The sequence below is a fragment of the Lithobates pipiens genome, unplaced genomic scaffold (genome assembly GCF_037356315.1).
Source record: "Lithobates pipiens isolate NorthernLeopardFrog02 unplaced genomic scaffold, aLitPip1_a1.2 Scaffold_28, whole genome shotgun sequence".
In the NCBI taxonomy this organism is placed as follows: domain Eukaryota; kingdom Metazoa; phylum Chordata; class Amphibia; order Anura; family Ranidae; genus Lithobates; species Lithobates pipiens.
This window is the reverse complement of record NW_027507789.1, coordinates 89,685,103-89,704,341: the sequence shown is the minus strand read 5'-3', so window position 1 is coordinate 89,704,341 and position 19,239 is coordinate 89,685,103. Positions and strand designations below refer to the sequence as shown.

Below are 19,239 nucleotides of genomic sequence, written 5' to 3'. Positions count from 1 at the left end.
CCGCCAATTAGTGTCTCTCCTGCATCGCCATCGGGGGCTGTGTAGAGCATCCAGAGGGAGGCTGGGACTGCCCAAACAGTAAGGGGTAAATCCTCCAGGGGGGTCCAGAGTCACCCTGGAGGGAAGCAGTGTCTCGTACCAATAGGCTCAATAAATAAGTCATCCAGGGTCCCCGAAAGCTGCAGAAGGCAATGTCGGCAAAGAGTAGGTGGGAGCCAGAGGGGGGGACAAGGGGCGCATCCAGGGGGAGGGGACACATATGCGGGAATGTCAAGCCCTTCCAGTACAGCGCATTAGGTATCACTCAGACCCCCCAAAGTGCAAATCCCCCATCTAAGGTCAAGACTCCAGAAGGGAAGATGAGCCGCCCTGGTCTGTATATGAAAGAACCTGCTGCCAAGGGGTTGGGGCCATCATCCCTTCCTCCAATGGGAGATGCCACCGGCATGACAGCCCCGTGTCCTGTCAAGTGGTGCCCCTCTGACAATGTCGTTGTGGTATATGTGGAGCATCCAGGGAGAGGCAGGGACTACCCAAACAGTGAGGGGTAAAGCCTCCAAGGGGGACCGGTGTCAGACAGGAGGATAGCGGTGTCTTGTACAAGTTGGTTAATTAGACAAGTCATCCAGTGTGTTTCTGTGAGCAGCGGAAAGAAAGGTCGGTAAGGATTATGAATGGGTGGGGGCCAGGGAGTGCATAAAACTGCCACCAGATGACCGGGGCAGAGAGGGCAAGGGGATGAAAGTCAGATCTGGTAGGTGGGGGCGGGGGTGAGGAGTGTCCCTCATATTACTCGCGTTGGCCATACCTTGAAGCTGAGCGCTCTGCATACCCAGGACGTTCCTCTGTATAATCTAGCCTATCTGTACACATTAGTCGGTCCTCTGTATACAGAGAGGAGAGAGGCTTGGGTATACAGAGAGCTAATGTATAAAGAGCAGCTAGTGTATACAAAAGACATCCAAGGTTATACAGAGAGACTCGTGTATGCAGAAGACCGGCTAGTTTATACAGAGAGGCAAAGTGTACAAAACACAGGCTAGATTATACAGAAGAACGTCCTGGGTATGCAGAGATGGAGGCTAGGGTATACAGAGAGAGAGACGGTGTTACACAGAGAGGCAGGAGTATGCAGACTTGCTAGTGTATACAGATGGACTAGTGTATACAGTAGACCGGCTAGTTTATACAGAGAGGCTAATGTGTACAAAAGACAGGCTAGTTTATACAGATAGGCTAGATTATACAAAAGAACGTCCTGGGTATGCAGAGATGAAGGCTAGGGTATACAGAGAGAGAGTGAGGCTGGGTTACACAGAGAGGCAGGAGTATGCAGACTTGCTAGGGTATACAGAGAGAGAGGCTAGAGTATGCATACTTGCTAGTGTATACAGGTGGACTAGTGTATACAGAAGACCGGTTAGTTTATACAGAGAGGCAAATGTGTACAAAAGACAGGCTAGTGTATACAAATAGGCTAGATTATAGAGAAGAACGTCCTGGGTATGCAGAGATGGATGGCTAGTGTATACAGATAGGCTAGATTATACAGAAGAACGTCCTGGGTATGCAGAGATGGAGGCTAAGGTATACAGAGAGAGACGCTAGAGTACGCATACTTGCTAGTGTATACAGATGGACTAGTGTATACAGAGGATCGGCTAGTTTATACAGAGAGGCTAATGTGTACAAAAGACAGGCTAGTGTATACAAATAGGCTAGATTATAGAGAAGAACGTCCTGGGTATGCAGAGAGAGAAGTTGGGTTACAAAGAGAGGCTAGTGTATGCAGACTTGCTAGTGTATACCGGTGGACTAGTGTATACAGAGAGGCTTGGGTATACAGAGAGCTAATGTATAAAGAGATGCTAGTGTATATCGACGGACTAGTGTATACAGAGGACCGGCTAGTTTATACAGAGAGGTTAATGTGTACAAAAGACAGGCTAGTTTATACAGATAGGCTAGATTATACAGAAGAAGGTCCTGGTTTATGCAAGAGATGGAGGCTAGGGTATGCAGAGGGAGAGGCTTGGTTACACAGACTTACTAGTGTATACAGACGGACTAGTGTCTACAGAGGACCGGCTCGTTTATACAGAGAGGCTAATGTGTACAAAAGAGAGGCTAGTGTATACAGATAGGCTAGATTATACAGAAGAACGTCCTGGGTATGCAGAGATGGAGGCTAGGGTATACAGAGAGAGAGGCTAGAGTATGCATACTTGCTAGTGTATACAGGCGGACTAGTGTATACAGAAGACTGGTTAGTTTATACAGAGAGGCTAATGTCTACAGAAGACCGGCTAGTGTATACACATAGGCTAGATTATAGAGAAGAACGTCCTGGGTATGCAGAGATGGAGGCTAAGGTATACAGAGAGAGAAGTTGAGTTACAAAGAGAGGCTAGTGTATGCAGACTTGCTAGTGTATACCGGTGGACTAGTGTATACAGAGAGGCTTGGGTATACAGAGAGCTAATGTATAAAGAGATGCTAGTGTATACAAAAGACAACAAAGAGTAGACAGTGAGGCTCGTGTATACAGAAGACAGGCTACAGAGAAGCTAATTTGTACAAAAGACAGGCTAGTGTATACAGATAGGCTAGATTATACAGAGGAAGGTCCTGGGTATGCAGAGATGTAGGCTAGGGAATCCAGAGAGAGACTGTGTTACACAGAGAGGCTAGAGTATGCAGAAGACCGGCTATTTTTTTTTACAGATAGGCTTGTGTATACAGAAGACAGTCTGGGGAATTCAGTGAGGCTAGTGTATGCAGAGAGGCTGGGACACCGAGACTATTGTAAAAAGAAGGCAGGCTAGTGTATATAGATTACGGGCACCTGTATACAGAAGACAGAGAGGCTAGTCTATATTGAGTGGCTGGTGTACACAGAGAGATTAATGTATACAGAAAAGCTAGCGTGTAAAGAAGACAGGACTTTATTTTTTGCTAATGCAACTACTTTTGAAACATATAAAGTGCTTTTTTCATATTTTGGTGCTGTTAAAAAGTGGTGTGTTGTCAGTGGTGATATCAATGTGACAGTTAATGTGGAGAACTACAACTATTCAAAATAGAGCAAAAGAGTGCTAAAGTTTATTTTGTTAAGTCATTGACTGATAGACGTTAAGTAATTGTCCGTTATGGGTTTGGCAGTACATGGTTTATTTTGATCTAAGATAGTTTTATTCTCTACTTATAGCCGAGTTTTAGACGACTTTATTATTAGCATTATTCGCATTATTCATATATATTATGCAGAGTGTAAGTATTACAGTGAGACGATATTGCTTTTAAAAGATTTGTATTATTATACATAGCATTGTTAGCAGACCAATAGGACAATTTACATGGCTTAATATTGCAGAGCGTAATTTATCAGGAAAGAGATCCAAAGCGTTAGTTGCAGTAGCTTCATAAAACTGAGAAATCGTTGCATTACTCTAAATTTAAAAGTTGTTCCGGTAGCACTGAAAAGACGATATTAGATGAGTGATCTACACATTTCGTTTACTATTTCACTATACCGGCTAAATGTTAATATGTTAATATGTGCTGCGTGTAAGGTAGAAATTAGATGGTTTAGTGTGAGCTGGTTTACCAGGATTTAGAGATAGTAATCTGTTTATACTAGTAATAAATATAGCAAAATAACTATAACGGGTTTAAGTGGAAATACACGAAATAACAGCAACAACGTGTGTAGGTTTTTATCAATCAAGTTAATTACATGTAAGCAGCTAAATATTCTGCAATAGCAGAGATTAAGTATTGCAGTCGAAATGAGATCGGAAGCGTTAGTTGCAGTAGCTCCAAAATGACTGAGAAATCATTTCATTACTCTAAATGTAAAAGTTATTCCGGTAGCACTGAGTGGACTGATATTAGATGAGTGATCGTTCTAGTACAAATTCAGTTTCCTATAGCAGAGAGATACCAGCTAAATGTGAGACGAGCAATTAAACTGTTCACGGTAGCATTGCATTACTCTTAATATGTGCAGCGTGCACTGCTTTTCTCACATTTTGCCGCTGTTAAAAAATGTGTTGCAAGTGTTATGTGTTACAAATGGTTATCATTGTGACAGTTAATGTGGAGAAGAAGTAATAAACAAAATAGAGTCAGAAAGAGAATCCTATTGCATAGAGGTAGCGAGAGATTAATCTTAATGTGCAGTGTGTAAAAGGTTTTAAAAAGATGGTTTTGTGTGACTTTTGATTTAACGTAAATTTAGCTGTAGACATTATAACTTGTTACAATGATTTAGAGATAGTAATCTCTATAAAATAATAATAATAAGTATAGCAAAACAAATTAGGAAAATTTTGAGGCAGTATGTATAGGTCGAGATATAGTGAATACACAAAAGATCAAGGGATAGTAGCAAAGTCAAGGGATAAATGCAAAGGTACTCTATTTAACAGTAAATTGACGTAGCTTGCAAATTCCAATGTGTAAATCGTTCCATTAATTTTGCGGCGCACGAAGACGGCTTACACTGACTGTTTTCCGTTTCCACTGGAAAGAGAAACCTATTGCATAGAGGTAGCGAGAGATGGTTGGATTAATCTTAATGTGCAGTGTGTAAAAGGTTTTAAATAGATGGTTTTGTGTGAATTTTGCTTTAACGTAAAATTAGCTGTAGACATTATAACTATGGTTAGGTTTACAAAGATTTAGAGTTAGTAATCTCTATAATATAATAATAATAAGTATAGCAAAACAAATTAGGAAAATATTGAGGCAGTATATATAGGTCGAGATAAAGTGAATACACAAAAGGGATCAAGGGATAGTTGCAAAGTCAAGGGATAAATGCAAAGGTACTCTATTTAATAGTAAATTGACGTAGCTTGCAAATTCTAACGTGTAAATCGTTCCATTAATTTTGTTACGCACGAAGACGGCTTACACTGACTGTTTTCCGTTTCCACTGGAAAGAGAATCCCATTGCATAGAGGTAGCGAGAGATGGTTGCATATGGCAGAAAGACGGCTTACACTGCTTTTCTCACATTTTGCTGCGGTAAAAAGAAATGTTTTGTCACTGTGTTTTAACTGTGACAGATAAGGTGGAGAAAAAGAAGTAATACAGTACATGACAGCTGATACTGGTTGAGTAATAAAACTGTTTTATTAAGATGTAAGACTAGTTTTATTCTCTACATATAGGCTTTTCAGAGAGTTGTATAATATAGACGACCAATAGGACATTTAAATGGCTTAATATTGTAGGGAGGAAGTATCGCTGTTCAATGGTAAGAGATTGAAAGCTTAGCTTGAAAATGGCCGAGAAATAGTTGCGTTAGTCTAAATTTAAAGGATATGCCGGTACCAATGAGAAAGCTTATATTAGACTAGTTGATCTTTGCATTACACAATCCTATTATTATTATTATTATTATTATTATTATTATTAATAAGATCATAGTGCAGAGAGATACTCAGTTAATGTCAGAGATACTCGGTCAATATCAGAAAAGCAATAAAACTGTTTACATCGTTAGAGAGCGATGGTTACATTACTCTTAGTATGTGCAGCATGTCTGGTAGCAAATGGATGGTTTTGTGAACATTTTGCATTAAGGTACAATTAGCGGTAGAACTCATGGAAGTGAATAGATTTAAGCGGATTTTGAGATAGTACTCTCCATTTCTAATAAGAAATAAAGAAAAATAAGTCAGGATGGTGTGTCAGGACTGTCACATACTCACAGTCCCGGTACAAATATGCAAAATAGAGCAAAAGCGTACATGGTTTATTTTGATGTATGATAGTTTTATTGCATGCTTGATGTGGATGATTAAAATCGTGTAGTGATCTATATTTAGCATAAGAATGAAAAGGCATATCATGGCAATGAGACAAACTCCATTAGAGATGTGAGCTAGATGAAATGATGAGATTCTCTGTATAGCCCAGATTGTCTTCTGTTATCACTTAGCCTACCCTCTAAATTCACTAGCCTCTCTATATACACCAGTATGTTTACACTAGCCGGTCTTCTGCATACAATAGCCTGTCTTCGATATACACTAGCCTATGTTCTGAATACACTAGCCCGTCTTCTGTCTTCTGTATCCTCTGTATAAACTAGCATCTCTGTATACCCCAAACTGTCTTCTGTAAAAACTTGTCTCTCTTTATAGCCTGTCTAGCCTTTCTTCTGTACACACTAGCTTCTCTGTATACACTAACCAGGCTTCTATATATACAATAGCTTCACTCTATGCACTAGCCTCTCTGTATAATCTAGCCTCTCTATATACCCTAGATAGTGTTCTGCATCTCCGTAGTGGTAGCCTCTCCGTAGAAGCCAGACTTTATTCTGTATTCACTAGCCTTTCTTCTGTATGCTGTAGTCTTCTATATATACTAGCTTCTCTGTACACCCTTGCATCTCTGTAATACACTAAACGTGTATGGGAGACTATCTGTGAATACCAGGTGCCGTACATCTTTGTATATACTAGCCTCTCTTTAAATTAGCATCTCTGTGTACCCCAGCCTCATTGTTTACTCTAGCATCTCTGTATACTCAAGCCTATCTGCATACACGAGTCTGTATTCTGTATTCACTAGCCTGTATTCACTAGCCTTATATATACTAGCTTCTCGCTTCTCTGTACACCCTTGCATCTCTGTACACTAGACTCTCTGAATACACTAAACCCTCAAGTATACCACAGCCTGTCTTCTGTATACATTAGACTGTAAAAACTAGCTAGAATACACCAGCCTGTCTTCTTTACCCAATAGACTCTCTGTATGCACTACCCAGTCTTCTGTATACACTGTCAGCTTTGATGTATACCCAAGCCTGTCTTCTGTATACACTAGTTTCTCTATATGCACTGTCCTTTCTGTATACTCTCGACCCTCTCTATACATTAACCTCTCTATATACACTAACATCTTTGTATATACTAGCCTCTCTTTAAATTAGCCTCTCTGTGTACCCCAGCCTCACTGTTTACTCTAGCATCTCTGTATACTCAAGCCTATCTACATACACGAGTCTTCTGTATTGTGTATTAACTAGCCTTTCTTCTGTATGCTGTAGTCTTCTATATATACCAGCTTCTCTGTACACCCTTGCATCTCTGTAAACACTGTGTAAACTAGCCAGTCTTATGTATACACTCGCCGACTGTATACACTAGACTCTCTGAATACACTAAACTCTCTGTATACCACAGCCTGTCTTCTGTATACACTAGACTGTAAAAACTAGCTAGAATACACCAGCCTGTCTTCTGTACCCACTAGGCTCTCTGTATACACTACCCAGTCTTCTGTATAGAATGTCAGCTTTCATGTATACCCTTTCTGTATACACTAGCTTCTCTATATGCACTGTCCTTTCTGTATACACTCGACTCTCTCTATACACTAACCTCTCTATATACACTAACATCTTTGTATTTGTCTTTAAACTAGCCTCTCTGTGTACCCCAGCCTCACTGTTTACTCTAGCATCTCTGTATACTCAAGCCTATCTACATACACGAAACCTGTATTCTGTATTCTGGTATGCTTCTGTATGCTGTAGTCTTCTATATATACCAGCTTCTCTGTACACCCTAGCACTGTAACAGTGCTAGGTTCCTGTATTACAGAAACAGAACACCAGCAATAAGGTGTATACTGTGCAGGAGGCACACAACACCGACTCTAACTTCTGCACTGCAGATGCATGTATTGCAGAAATTGAACACCAGTAATAAAGGGTAGCTTCAGGTGTGTACTGTGCAGGAGGCACATAACACCCACTGTAACAGTGCTAGGTTCCCAAGCAGTAAAGACACTGTCCCTGCCTATCGTCCTCTTTCCCTGACCACCGCAACACACTATACAAGGCCGCCGTGCTGGCGGCCTTATATAGTGTGGGGTGTGTACTAAACCCCCTTGAGCTATAATTGGCCACAGGAATCCTGCCTGTGGTGAATTGTGGCTCTCCTCACAGAGGATGTCACATCTGTTCTTATTATATAGAACCTATTATGCTCCTCGTAAACTTTTTCAGTTTGGCCGAACGGCCGGACGCAAGTTGCCCCCGGTGCGGGAACATGGGGGGAGACATGATGCACATGTTTTGGAGATGCCCGAAGTTGATCCGCTACTGGACAGAGGTGACAGGAACCATTGATCGGGTGGTTGGAACCTCCACCAGGATGGAGGCGAAGTATTGTCTCCTGGGATTAGTTGAAGGAGTTGGAAACCCGGGAAGTAGCCAGATGGCAGTTCTGAGATGCCTATTTCAGGCAAGGAAACTGATTGCTCAACCCTGCTTAGCCTCCAATGTTGGCAATGACTTGTTTTTTTTCGCTTGTTTCCCAAGATGACCATGTTGGCGTTTGTCAAGATGGTTGAGAGTGCCCGAAGAGATCGCCTATGGCCCCATCACCTTGAAAGTGCCTGATCTTGTCTGATCTCGGAGGCTAAGCATTGTCGGGCCTGATTAGTAACTGGATGGGAGACCAACTGGGAATACCAGGTGCCGTAGGATTCTTTCTATGTTGTTGGCGTTGACATGGTTTTTTTTTTCCGCTTGTTTCCCAAGGTGATCATCTTGGCATTTGTCAAGAGGGCTGAGAGAGCCCAAAGAAATCTCCTACGGCCACATCCCCCTGAAAGCGCCCAATCTCATCTGATCTCAGATGCTAAGCAGGGTCCGGCCTGGATAGTACCTAATTAAAGGTGCCGTAGGAATCTTTTTATATTGTTGGCTTTGACCTGTTTTTCTTTCGCTTGTTTCCCAAGGTGACCATTTTAGCATCAGTCAAGAGTTTTGAGTATGTCCCAAAGCGTTCGTCTGAGGTCACATCACCCTGAAAGCGCCAAATCTCAGAGGCTAAGCAGGGTCTGGGTCAGATGGGAGACCGCCAGGGTCTATGTTGTTGGCGTTGACCTTTTTTTTCACTTGTTTCCCAAGATAACCATCTTGGTATTTGTCAAGAGGGTTGAGAGTGTCTAAATAGAACACATATGGCCACATCACCCTGAAAGCGCACAATCTCATTGATCTCGGAGACCTAGCAGTGTACGGCCTGGTTAATACCTGTATGGGAGACTATCTGTGAATACCAGGTGCCGTAGGCTTCTTTTTATGTTGTTGGCGTTTACCTGTTTATTTTCGCTTGTTTCCCAAGGTGACCATCTTGGCGCTTAACAAGAGGGTTGAGAGTGCCCAAAGAGATCACCTACGGCCCCATCACCCTGAAAGTGCCCAATCTCATCTGATCTCAGAGGCTAAACAGTGTCGGGCCTGGTTAGTACCTGGATGGGAGACCGCCTGGAAATACCAGGTGCCATAGGTTTCTTTTTTTGTTGTTGGCTTTGAACTTGTTTCTCAAGGCGACCATCTTGGCGTTTGTCAAGAGGGTTGGGCGTGTCTTGAAGAGAACACTTACGGCCACATCACCCTGAAAGCACCCGATCTCATCTGATTTCAGAGGCTTAGCAGCATCAGGCCTGGTTAGTACCTGGATGGGAGACTGCCTGGGAAGACCAGGTGACATAGAAGGATCTGGTCTGGTTAGTGTCTTGATTGGGAGATCGCCTGGGAATACCGGATACCGTAGGATTCTTTTTATGTTGTTGGCTTTGACCTGTTTTTTTTCCCTTGTTTCCCAAGGTGACCATCTTGGCATTTGTCAAGAGGGTTGAGAGTGCACAAAGAAATTGCTTACGGGCACAACACCCTTCACCCTTTCAAGCGCCCAATCTCGTTTGGTCTCAGAGGCTAAGCAGGGTTGGGCCTGGTTTGTACCTGGATGGGAGACCGCCTGGGTTTTCCAGATGCCGCAGGCTTCTTTTTATGTTGTTGGCGTTGACTTGTTTTTTTTGTTTGTTTCCCAAGGTGACCATCTTGGCGTTTGTCAAGAGGGTTGAGCGTGCATTTGATCTCAGAGGCTAAGCAGGGTTGGGACATGGTTAGTACCTGGATGGGAGACCGCCTGGGATTTCTCGATGCCATAGGCTTTAGATTTAAGCTGTTGGCATTGACATATTTTTTTTATTTTTTTTATTCTTTTATTAAGTAGAACAACATAAATATAACAGTCAACCATACAGCATGACCCAGGGTCACAATTACATGCTAACAAAAAATAGGCAGCCAAATAACTCTGGGTTCTCAGAGGGGAGTCCTAGAGTTTCATGCAGAAATGAGAGAAACCCCACCTCGGACATGTAGTACAGTATAACTAATGCAGCCCTGTTCGGACAAATGTAATCATGGAGAGCAACTGGGACCACAGCGAGCCAGCTTATCATGACCTATGTGAACCAGAGTAAAATATGAGCCGGTCGTGTCCAGAACCCTGGGGCTCTTCTGGGTCCCAAAGGCTAGTAAGGAGACAAGGCACAGTCAAAAGGGAGGACGGGGGAAGAAGAGAGTGCAAAGACGGAGAGAGAGGAGGGGGGGGGATGGCGGCGGGGAAAAATAGAAAAATAAAGACAAAAAGGGAGGGGGGGGGATGCCACCGAGGGCAGACATGGCCTACGTAGGTAAACGTTAGATGTTCAGTCTTTTTCTGGGACAGGGGCGCTGCTCACCTCCCGAATGTAGTCTCAAGTACCAGAAAAATACCTCCAGGGCCTCCATGTAACACTAAATGCCTCTTCAGTGTTGTGAAGGGTGGCGGTCAATTCTTCCATCCAGAGAATATGATTGACTTTGGAATACCACAGCACCTTGGATGGGGGGCTGAGGCTGCCTCCACAGTGTGGGAATGCAGGCCCGGGCGGCGTTCAGGAGTTGCATCGGGAGGGTTTTTTTGTATTTTCGAACAGGCTATTCGGTCAAGTGTAGAAGGCACGCTGCTGGGTTGTCTGCGATATCTACATTTCTGAGAGTTTTTATCGTCTCGGTCACCTCCACCCAAAAGTTCCTCAAGGCCGGGCATGCCCAGAAAATGTGTCCCATGGTCCCCGTATCTGAATTGCACCTCCAACAAACATCCGGGATCGATCTATTCATTTTATTCAGAAGGTATGGGACTCTATACCAGCGTGAGACTATCTTGTATCCTGATTCTTGATATTGGTTTGCGATGGAAGCTTTATGTACTAATGTCAGGATCTTGCCTATCTGTTGTGGGGTAAATGTGATGCCAAAGTCCCTCTCCCATTTGTGGATAAATGGTGGGGTCGACTCCTCCTCCTGACTACTTAATAGGTTGTACAGGAGGGAGAGGGTGTGTCGCACAGGTTCCTTTTTGTGACAGATGGATTCATAGGGTGTCAGGTCTCTAGGAGTGTAGGGGGCCCTTTGTATGGCCAGAAGAAAGTGATGAAGTTGATAAGCACTAAACAAGTCAAGCGGAGGGTCAGAAAGCTTGGCAACAGTTTGCGTGGTCGGGAGCCCTCCCAAGGGCCACACCTCTCCCAGACGCTGTCTCCCCACCACTGTCAACTGTCGCAGTTTCTTGTTGGTAAATCCCGGTGGGAAGTCTGGATTACCTATAACCGGAGTTATGGTGACGGCAAGGGAGCAATGTGTGTGCAGCGGAACAACCTCCGCACAACAGCCAACGTAGCTCCCACTACGGGGGTGATCTCTGAGGTCTTTTGGTAGGGAGGACAGGAGCCACGGGGAGGTCAATAGGGGAATGGATCCATCCTCAATCTCCATCTCCACCCACTGCTTGTGTGGGCCATTACAATGCCAATCAACGACTCTCACTAGCAGAGTCACTCTGTAGTATTGTCTCAGATCTGGGAGACCCAGACCCCCCTTGTCCTTTGGTCTGGCAAGCAATTGCAAACGGGCTCTGGGCGGTTTGCGCGGCCAAATAAAGTCCCGGAGCAGCACCTGCAGTTGTCTGAAAAAAATTGGGGGTAACCGGATCGGTAATGTCTGGAACAAGTATAAAATCCGCGGGAGGGCCGTCATTTTGAATGCATTACAGCGCCTGAACCAGGTCAGTGTTAAAGCATGCCAGTTTCCCGAATCAGATTTCAGTCTATTCAGGAGAGGGACAAAATTAAGCGGGTACAATTGCGCCAAATCCGCTGCGATGTCAACGCCCAGGTAACGTATAGATTTTTCAGCTCAGTAGAATGGAAAAGCGGAGCGTAGCCTCTTGGCCTCACCATCCGGGACCGATATATTCAATACAGCCAAAGGTGCAATTGATTTTATAGTTTGATAGGCTGCCGTATCGCCGGAGAGCCGCGAGTATATTGGGAAGCGAAATGTGTGGATTGGAGACGAAAGAAATTAGATCGTTAGCGTACGGCGCAATTTTGTGTTGTGCCGAGGGTTTGGATATGCCAGTAATATTCGGGTCATTCCGAACGTGACACATAAGTGGTTGCAGTGTCAGAATAAAAATTAGGGGAGACAGAGGGCACCCCTGCCTCGTCCCATTAGTGATGGGGAAAGAGTCCGAGCACTCTGAAAGCACCCAATCTCGTCTGATCTTGGAGGCTAAGAAGAGTCAGGCCTGGTTAGTACCTGGATGGGAGACCACCTGGGAATACCAGTTATTGTAGGCTTCTTTTTATGTTGTTGGCCTTGATTCGTTTTGTTTTTTTTTCGCTTGTTTCCCAAGGTGACCATCTTGGCATTTGTCAAGAGGGTTGAGAGTGCCCAAAGAGTTCGCTTACAGCAGCATCACCCTGAAAGAGCCCTATCTCTTCTCATCTCTGAGGCTAAGAAGGGTTGGGCCTAGTTAGTCCCTGGATGGGAGATGGCTTTGGAATACCAGGTGCCGTAGTCTTCTTTTTATGTTGTTGACATTGACCTGTTTTTTTTTCGCTTGTTTCCCAAGGTGACTATCTTGGCATTTGTCAAGAGGGTTGAGAGTGCCCAAAGAGATTGCCTATGGGCACATAAGCCTGAAAGCGCCCGATCTCCTCTGATCTCAGAGGCTAAACAGGGTCGGGCCTTGCTAGTACCTGGATTGGAGACCACCTGGGAATACTAGGTGCTGGAGGCTTATTTTTATGTTGTTGGCGTTGATTTGTTTTTTTGTTTTTTTGTTTACCAAGGTGACCATCTTGGTGTTTGTCAAGAGGGTTGAGAGTGCTTGAAGAGCTCGCCTATGGCCACATAACCCTGAAAGCACCAGATCTCGTCTGATCTCAGAGACTAAACAGGGTCGGGCCTTGTTAATACCTGGATGGGAGACCACCTGGGAATACTAGGTGCTGTAGACTTCTTCTCATGTTGTTGGCGTTGACTTGATTTTTTTGTTTGTTTCCCAAGGTGACCATATTGGCGTTAGTCAAGGTTGAGAGTGCCTGAAGAAATCTCCTACGGCCACACCACCCTGAAAGAGCCCAATCTCATCTGATCTCAGCGGCTAAGCAGGGTTGGGACCAGTTTAGTACCTGGATGGGAGACCGCCTGGGATTTCCAGATGCCGTAGGCTTCTTTTTATGTTGTGGCCATTGACCTATTTTTTTCCACTTGTTTCCAAGGTGACCATCTTGGTGTTTGTCAAGAGAGTTGAGAGTGCCTGAAGATATTGGCTACGGTCACATCACCCTGAATCTGTTCCATCTCATCTGATCTTGGAGGCTAAGCAGGGTCCGGCCTGGTTAATGCCTGGATGGGAGACCGCCTGGGAATACCAGGTGTCGTAGGCTTCTTTTTTTTTCAAATAAAATTTTTTCTCCAAATAGGGGAAGACGGTCCCCCGAGTACATAATGCAACAGAGAAATACAGAGCAAAAAGCAGCTGAACAATACTTGATACAGGTATATTCTCAACTGTGAGTCTGCCTTCCATCAATCACAATGATTCGAGGCACGGATAAAGTACTGTACCAAGATCCAGGGTCACACAAACCCCAGGTCCCTCCGGCATAATCCATCCAGAGGGGGGTGTGGGGCCGTCATTCCCAATTTTCCACTCTTTCCAAAAGAGAGAGGGGGTGGAGGGGGTGAGAGATAGGGGAGGAAGGCCGAAAAGAGAAGGGTTGAAAGATCAGAAAAGGAGAAGAGGGGACAAGACACGATGGCAGCCACTGTCCAAGGGGCCAGTCAAGGAAAGCTCAGAGCACTAAGGCGATAGCAGGCGACATCCTTCCAGCGAGAATATAAAGGTATTCCAGATGTCTCAGGTTTGTTTAAAAAATTCTTGTTTACCTTGTGATGTGAGGATCAAGTCCTCCATTTTTTTTAATGTTTTCTATTTTCCTAAGCCAGTTCCCCCCCTTACGAAAGTTCCCCCCCTTACGAAAGGGGGGGAACATTTTTTCCAATAGAGAGGGATGCAGGATTTCGCCGCATTTATCACATGCCATAAAATAGATTTTTTTGTACTTCTTAATGGGAATCTGTGAATGGTACAAGAGAAAGAATGCAGCCTCTTCCTGGATGGAGAAGTCTGTGAATTTTTGTGTCATGCATCGGATCTCTGTCCAGAAGTCCACCAAGCTGAGGCAGGACCAAAAAATGTGCAGCAACGTGCCCTCTTCTTCTCCACACCTCCAGCATATGTTCGAGGAAGAGGGGAAACATTTCTGCAGCTTTGATGGTGTCAAATACCACCTGGTGAGAAGTTTAAAATTCGTCTCCTGTATCTTCGTGCACAGCGACATTTTGAGAGCCAAAGTGATAATGCGTTGTCTCTGTGCTGGGGAAAATTAGCAATTAAGGTCCTTTTCCCAGTTGGCCAGACAGGTTAAGTGTGGGTAATCTGTTTGAGAGAGAATGTGGGCCAAAGGGCCTTCGCTCCTGCATAGAGTCTCGAACTCCGTCTGAGGGCGGGCGAACGTTTGAGGATTGGGGATGGAATGGAGAAAATGATGTCGTTGCGCCGCTCTCCAAAAAGGCAGTTGGAAAGCCCTGTCGGATCTGTTAGGGTTGAGAAAGAAGGCCATTTTCCATCAATGACGAATTTAGACGCATTGTCTAGGTTGGAATTTCTAAGTGGGTCCCCAGTTCAAAGGTTGGATGGCCACATATAGGGAATGGGGGGAAGTCAAAGACGTGAGTGTGTTTTGGGTAGCGATCAGGTGACTGACTTTCAACTAAGCCCCTATAGTGGGATGTGACATAAATTCTGTGGGTAAATACTTATAGCACCACATGGCGCTTCTTATTCAGGATTCGGGAGTGAGCTTAGAAAATTAGTTTCGATTCCAGTCCAATACACGCCCCAGATGGGAGGCCAGGTAGTAGCGTCGCAAGTTAGGGAGAACCAACCCTCCCTGTTGTTTAGACAATGTCAGCTGTGACCGCTTAAGTCTGGGATTTTTGTGGGCCCAGTTACCAATAGTAGACAGTGAGGCTCGTGTATACAGAAGACCGGCTACAGAGAAGCTAATTTGTACAAAAGACAGGCTAGTGTATACAGATAGGCTAGATTATACAGAGGAAGGTCCTGGGTATGCAGAGATGTAGATTTCTGTAAGTTAATTTTAAAATTTGACAGGGTGCCATATCGTCTTATTTCCGCTAAGAGATTCGGCAATGTAATGTGAGGCTCCGAGACATAGAACAAGAGGTCATCTGCAAAGGCTGCGACCTTATGGTGGTGTGAGGGGGTGTCCAGTCCCTTGATGTCTATGTTCTGCCTGATGTGGTGCAGCAAGGGTTCAAGCGATAGGACAAACAAAAGGGGGGACAACGGGCATCCCTGCCTCGTTCCATTGCCAATAGTGAAACGCGACGAGGCAAACCCATTGACCCTAACCATCGCCGTCGGTGACGAGTAAAGAGCTGTAACCCATGAAAGCATGGGGGGGTACACCCAAGCTTCGCAGGGTGGCTAGCAAAAAAGGCCAGCTCACCCTGTCAAACGCTTTTTCTGCGTCCACAGAGAGCAACATAATCGGTAGTTTAAGGCGTCTGGCGCGTTCTATAACATTGATTGCCCTGGTAGTGTTGTCTCGGGCTTCCCTGTTACGAATAAACCCCACCTGATCCAGAGGTATCAGGCGTTGGAGAATGGGCGCCAACCGCTCCGCCAGTATCTTAGTGAAGAGCTTAAGGTCGCTGTTTAATAAGGAGATGGGCCTGTAGTTCGCACAGAGAAGCGGATCCTTCTCCGGCTTGAGTATGACCGAGATGCTTGCCTGCAACAGCTCCGGTGGAAAGGTCTGGCCCTCCAATAGGGCGTTAAAAGCTGACACAAACGGCGTGGACAACAGGGAGAGGAAGGCCTTATAATAAGGGACCGTAAACCCATCTGGGCCTGGTGCCTTGCCCTTGGGTGAGTCTCTTAACGCTGCCGACAATTCCTCCGGGGAGATAGGTTGCGAGAGAAGCTCTATCTCTTCCTGTGTCAGCGACGGGAGGTTTGCCGAAGCTAGGTACTCGTCAATGGCCGCTGTGCCGGCCTGGAGGGCGTCTCCTGAGTCCCGGGGGTGCAAGTTATAAAGGGCTTCATAGAAAGATCGGAAACACTCCGCTATCTCCCGTGAATCATGAAGCTTGGCACCCGAAGGGGAGGTTATGGTTGGAATGAAGGACGCGTTGCGTTGGGCACGCAGGGAGTTCGCTAGGGACCTACTACACTTGTCTCCATATTCATAATACGTCCTGCGGACCCACATGAGTCTGGTTCTAGCCTGAAAGAGAGAGAAATCTCTGATTTGTTCTCTAAGATCTCTCACCTCCACCTCCAGCGCAGCAGTCGGCTGGGATTTGTGTCGTTGTTCACACGCATGCAACTTGGCAATAAGTTTGGAGAGAGCCTCAGTTTTGGCCACTTTGAGTCTATGACCATGTTTAATAAGAATGCCCCTAATGTAGCATTTATGAGCCGCCCATAACATGAGGGGGTTGGAAACAGAATCACGGTTATGATCAAAGTAACTTTCTAATTCCCTAAGCAGGTCTGCGTGGGTCTCAGGGTCCTTCAGGAGAGACTCGTTCAGTCTCCACCAGGACTGACCACGCGACTCCTGTTGTAGCTTCAGCATCAAAGAAATCGGGGCATGGTCAGACAGGGCTATGTGGCCTATCTGAGCGTCTGTGACCGCCGGGATAGCATTGTGGGTGACTAAAAACATATCTATACGTGAGTAAGAACCATGAGCGGTGAAAAAGAACGTATAGTCCCTATCCTGTGGGTGAAGCGTACGCCACACATCGATCAGTCGGTGGGAGTGTAGCAGGTCTCTTATGTGTGAACGCGTTCTCGCAGAAATCGCAGAGGTGCCCGATGATGAGTCTCTGCGGGGGTCCAAGGTGAGGTTAAAGTCCCCCCCAACGATCAAAGTACCCTCCGAGAATGCAGCCAGGGCATCCAAGCATGCTTCTAAGGCCGGCAGCTGGTCCACATTCGGCATGTATAGGTTGGCAAGAGTAAAAGTTTGCGAGTGGAGAGTTCCCTTAATGAAGAGATATCTCCCTTCACTATCGGCTTGGACAGCTAACAGGCGCCACGGCAAGTTTTTAGCAAGAACACACACTCCTCTCGATTTGGAAGTAGGGGACGTGCTGTGGTGGGCCAGGGGGAAGTGCTTACTATAAAGCCGTGGTATTTGGTCTGTCCTGAAATGGGTCTCCTGGAGGAAAACTATTTGGGGCTTCATCCGCCACAATTCTGTCAGGCAGCTGGACCTTTTTTCAGGTACATTCAGCCCTTTCACATTCCAGGAAACCAGCTTCAGGGCCATGACGGCAGTGGTACCCGGCCGGCGGTCCCCACCAGAGTCAGTAGTAGATATAGAGTTCAAGCACAGAGGAAGAGGAGGAGAAAAAGGAAAAGCAGTAACGAAGCGGAGAAGGTCCGGAGTTAGTAGGGAGGAGGAGGGTAGGAGGGGTGGGGATAGATCGGGGAATTGCTAAAGCTCCTATCGGAGAGAACCTGCCGGTTAGGGCAGAGGGGCCTAGTGGGGGAAGAGGTAAGGCACTGCAGAGGGAGGAACTCGTCGGTGCAGTACCCCTCCAGCATCCCATGGTCCATGCAGTCGCAATCGGGCGTGCACGGAGCTTCTTTGGCATCTTAACTACGACATCAAACGCATTATAGAACATCACTGCAGCAGGTATCGGGCAGTTAACAACAGTAGAACAGTGCATAATTAGACCAACATATTAAACTTTTCAACACAGAGTATAGATAACTTTATACCACCCAGGCACCCGCCCCTCCCCCCCCCCAAAAAAAAAATGGAAAAAGGGGGGGGGAGGAGAGGGGGAGGGAGCGGGAACGCCGCCCAGGGGCACCCGGGGGGCACCACCAGGCAGTCCAAAAACACAAAGAGCGCCAAGACTAGGGCACCTGTAGATAAACAGTAACGAGAATGGTGAACAGTACCGCCAATAACTCAGGGCTTCGTCCAGGAAGCGCAGTGTCCAACTCTGTTCTTCCAATGTCCTTCCTCTCCCCTAGCGGGGGCGCTGGGAACAATGGCCCGTGGCATGGTAAACAACACAAAGCTGGATACTCCAGCCGTCTATGTTGGTAGAGAAAAAGAAAACAAAAAAAAAAAGGGTATAACACAGGAATAACGGAAAATTACTGTACTCTCTCAGGGTTCACGATCTTGAGGGGCCTGCGATCTCTGACGTTGGGATCGACGGTGGCGTCTCACTCTCTGTGGCCTGGTTGAGGGGTTGTTCGTCGGGGCCACTGCTCCCTGGGGGACAACAGGAGCCAACCAGTCGGGGACCTGAACCGAGGGCAGGCCCAAAGCCTCCAGAAAGGACGGGACCTCCGAAGGGTGTCGTAGCGCAAGGGGCCTCCCATTTTTGCGCACTATAAGGTGAAACGGATGGCCCCACTTGTATGGAATCCTCCGTTCAGTTAGGTGTTCCAGAAGGGGTCGCAGACAGCGTCTCATCTGGAAGGTCTTGCGGGATACATCTGGCAGAAGGGTGACTTGGGCCCCGTCAAAATCAATGCTGCCTTTGCGCCACGACGCTTGCAGGACATCCTCCCTAACTGAGTAATTGTGGAGACAGCATAAAACGTCACGTGGCCGGTTCTCTGTGGGGCTCCTGGGGCCCAGGGTCCTGTGGACTCTATCAATGGCTATTACTGTGTCAGCAGCGCGGTCCAGACAGGCGTTAAATATAGCTGTAACTGTGGCTTTGAGGTCTGCCTGGCCAGTGGCTTCGGGCAAGTCTCTGATCCTGATGTTGCGTCTGCGGTTGCGATTCTCAAGGTCATCCACTAGGAGTTGCAACTGTGCCACTCTGTCAGCAAGGGTATCATGTGCGGCTTGCAGGCCAGAAACATCAGTGGTCAGGGAGGTCACATCCGATGCCAGGGTGGTCACCCGCTCGTTCGTAGCCGACACGTCACGTTTGACCCCTGCGAT

The 19,239-nt window shown here is 46.0% G+C and overlaps 4 pseudogenes; all 4 read left to right on the top strand.

The window, feature by feature from the left end:
- The first annotated feature begins 8,396 nt into the window (after positions 1 to 8,396).
- Positions 8,397 to 8,515, top strand: LOC143936837 (5S ribosomal RNA; annotated as a pseudogene).
- A 692-nt stretch (positions 8,516 to 9,207) lies between these two features.
- Positions 9,208 to 9,326, top strand: LOC143936404 (5S ribosomal RNA; annotated as a pseudogene).
- A 3,728-nt stretch (positions 9,327 to 13,054) lies between these two features.
- LOC143936504 (5S ribosomal RNA) lies at positions 13,055 to 13,173 on the top strand (annotated as a pseudogene).
- A 95-nt stretch (positions 13,174 to 13,268) lies between these two features.
- LOC143936751 (5S ribosomal RNA) lies at positions 13,269 to 13,388 on the top strand (annotated as a pseudogene).
- Positions 13,389 to 19,239: the final 5,851 nt, after the last annotated feature.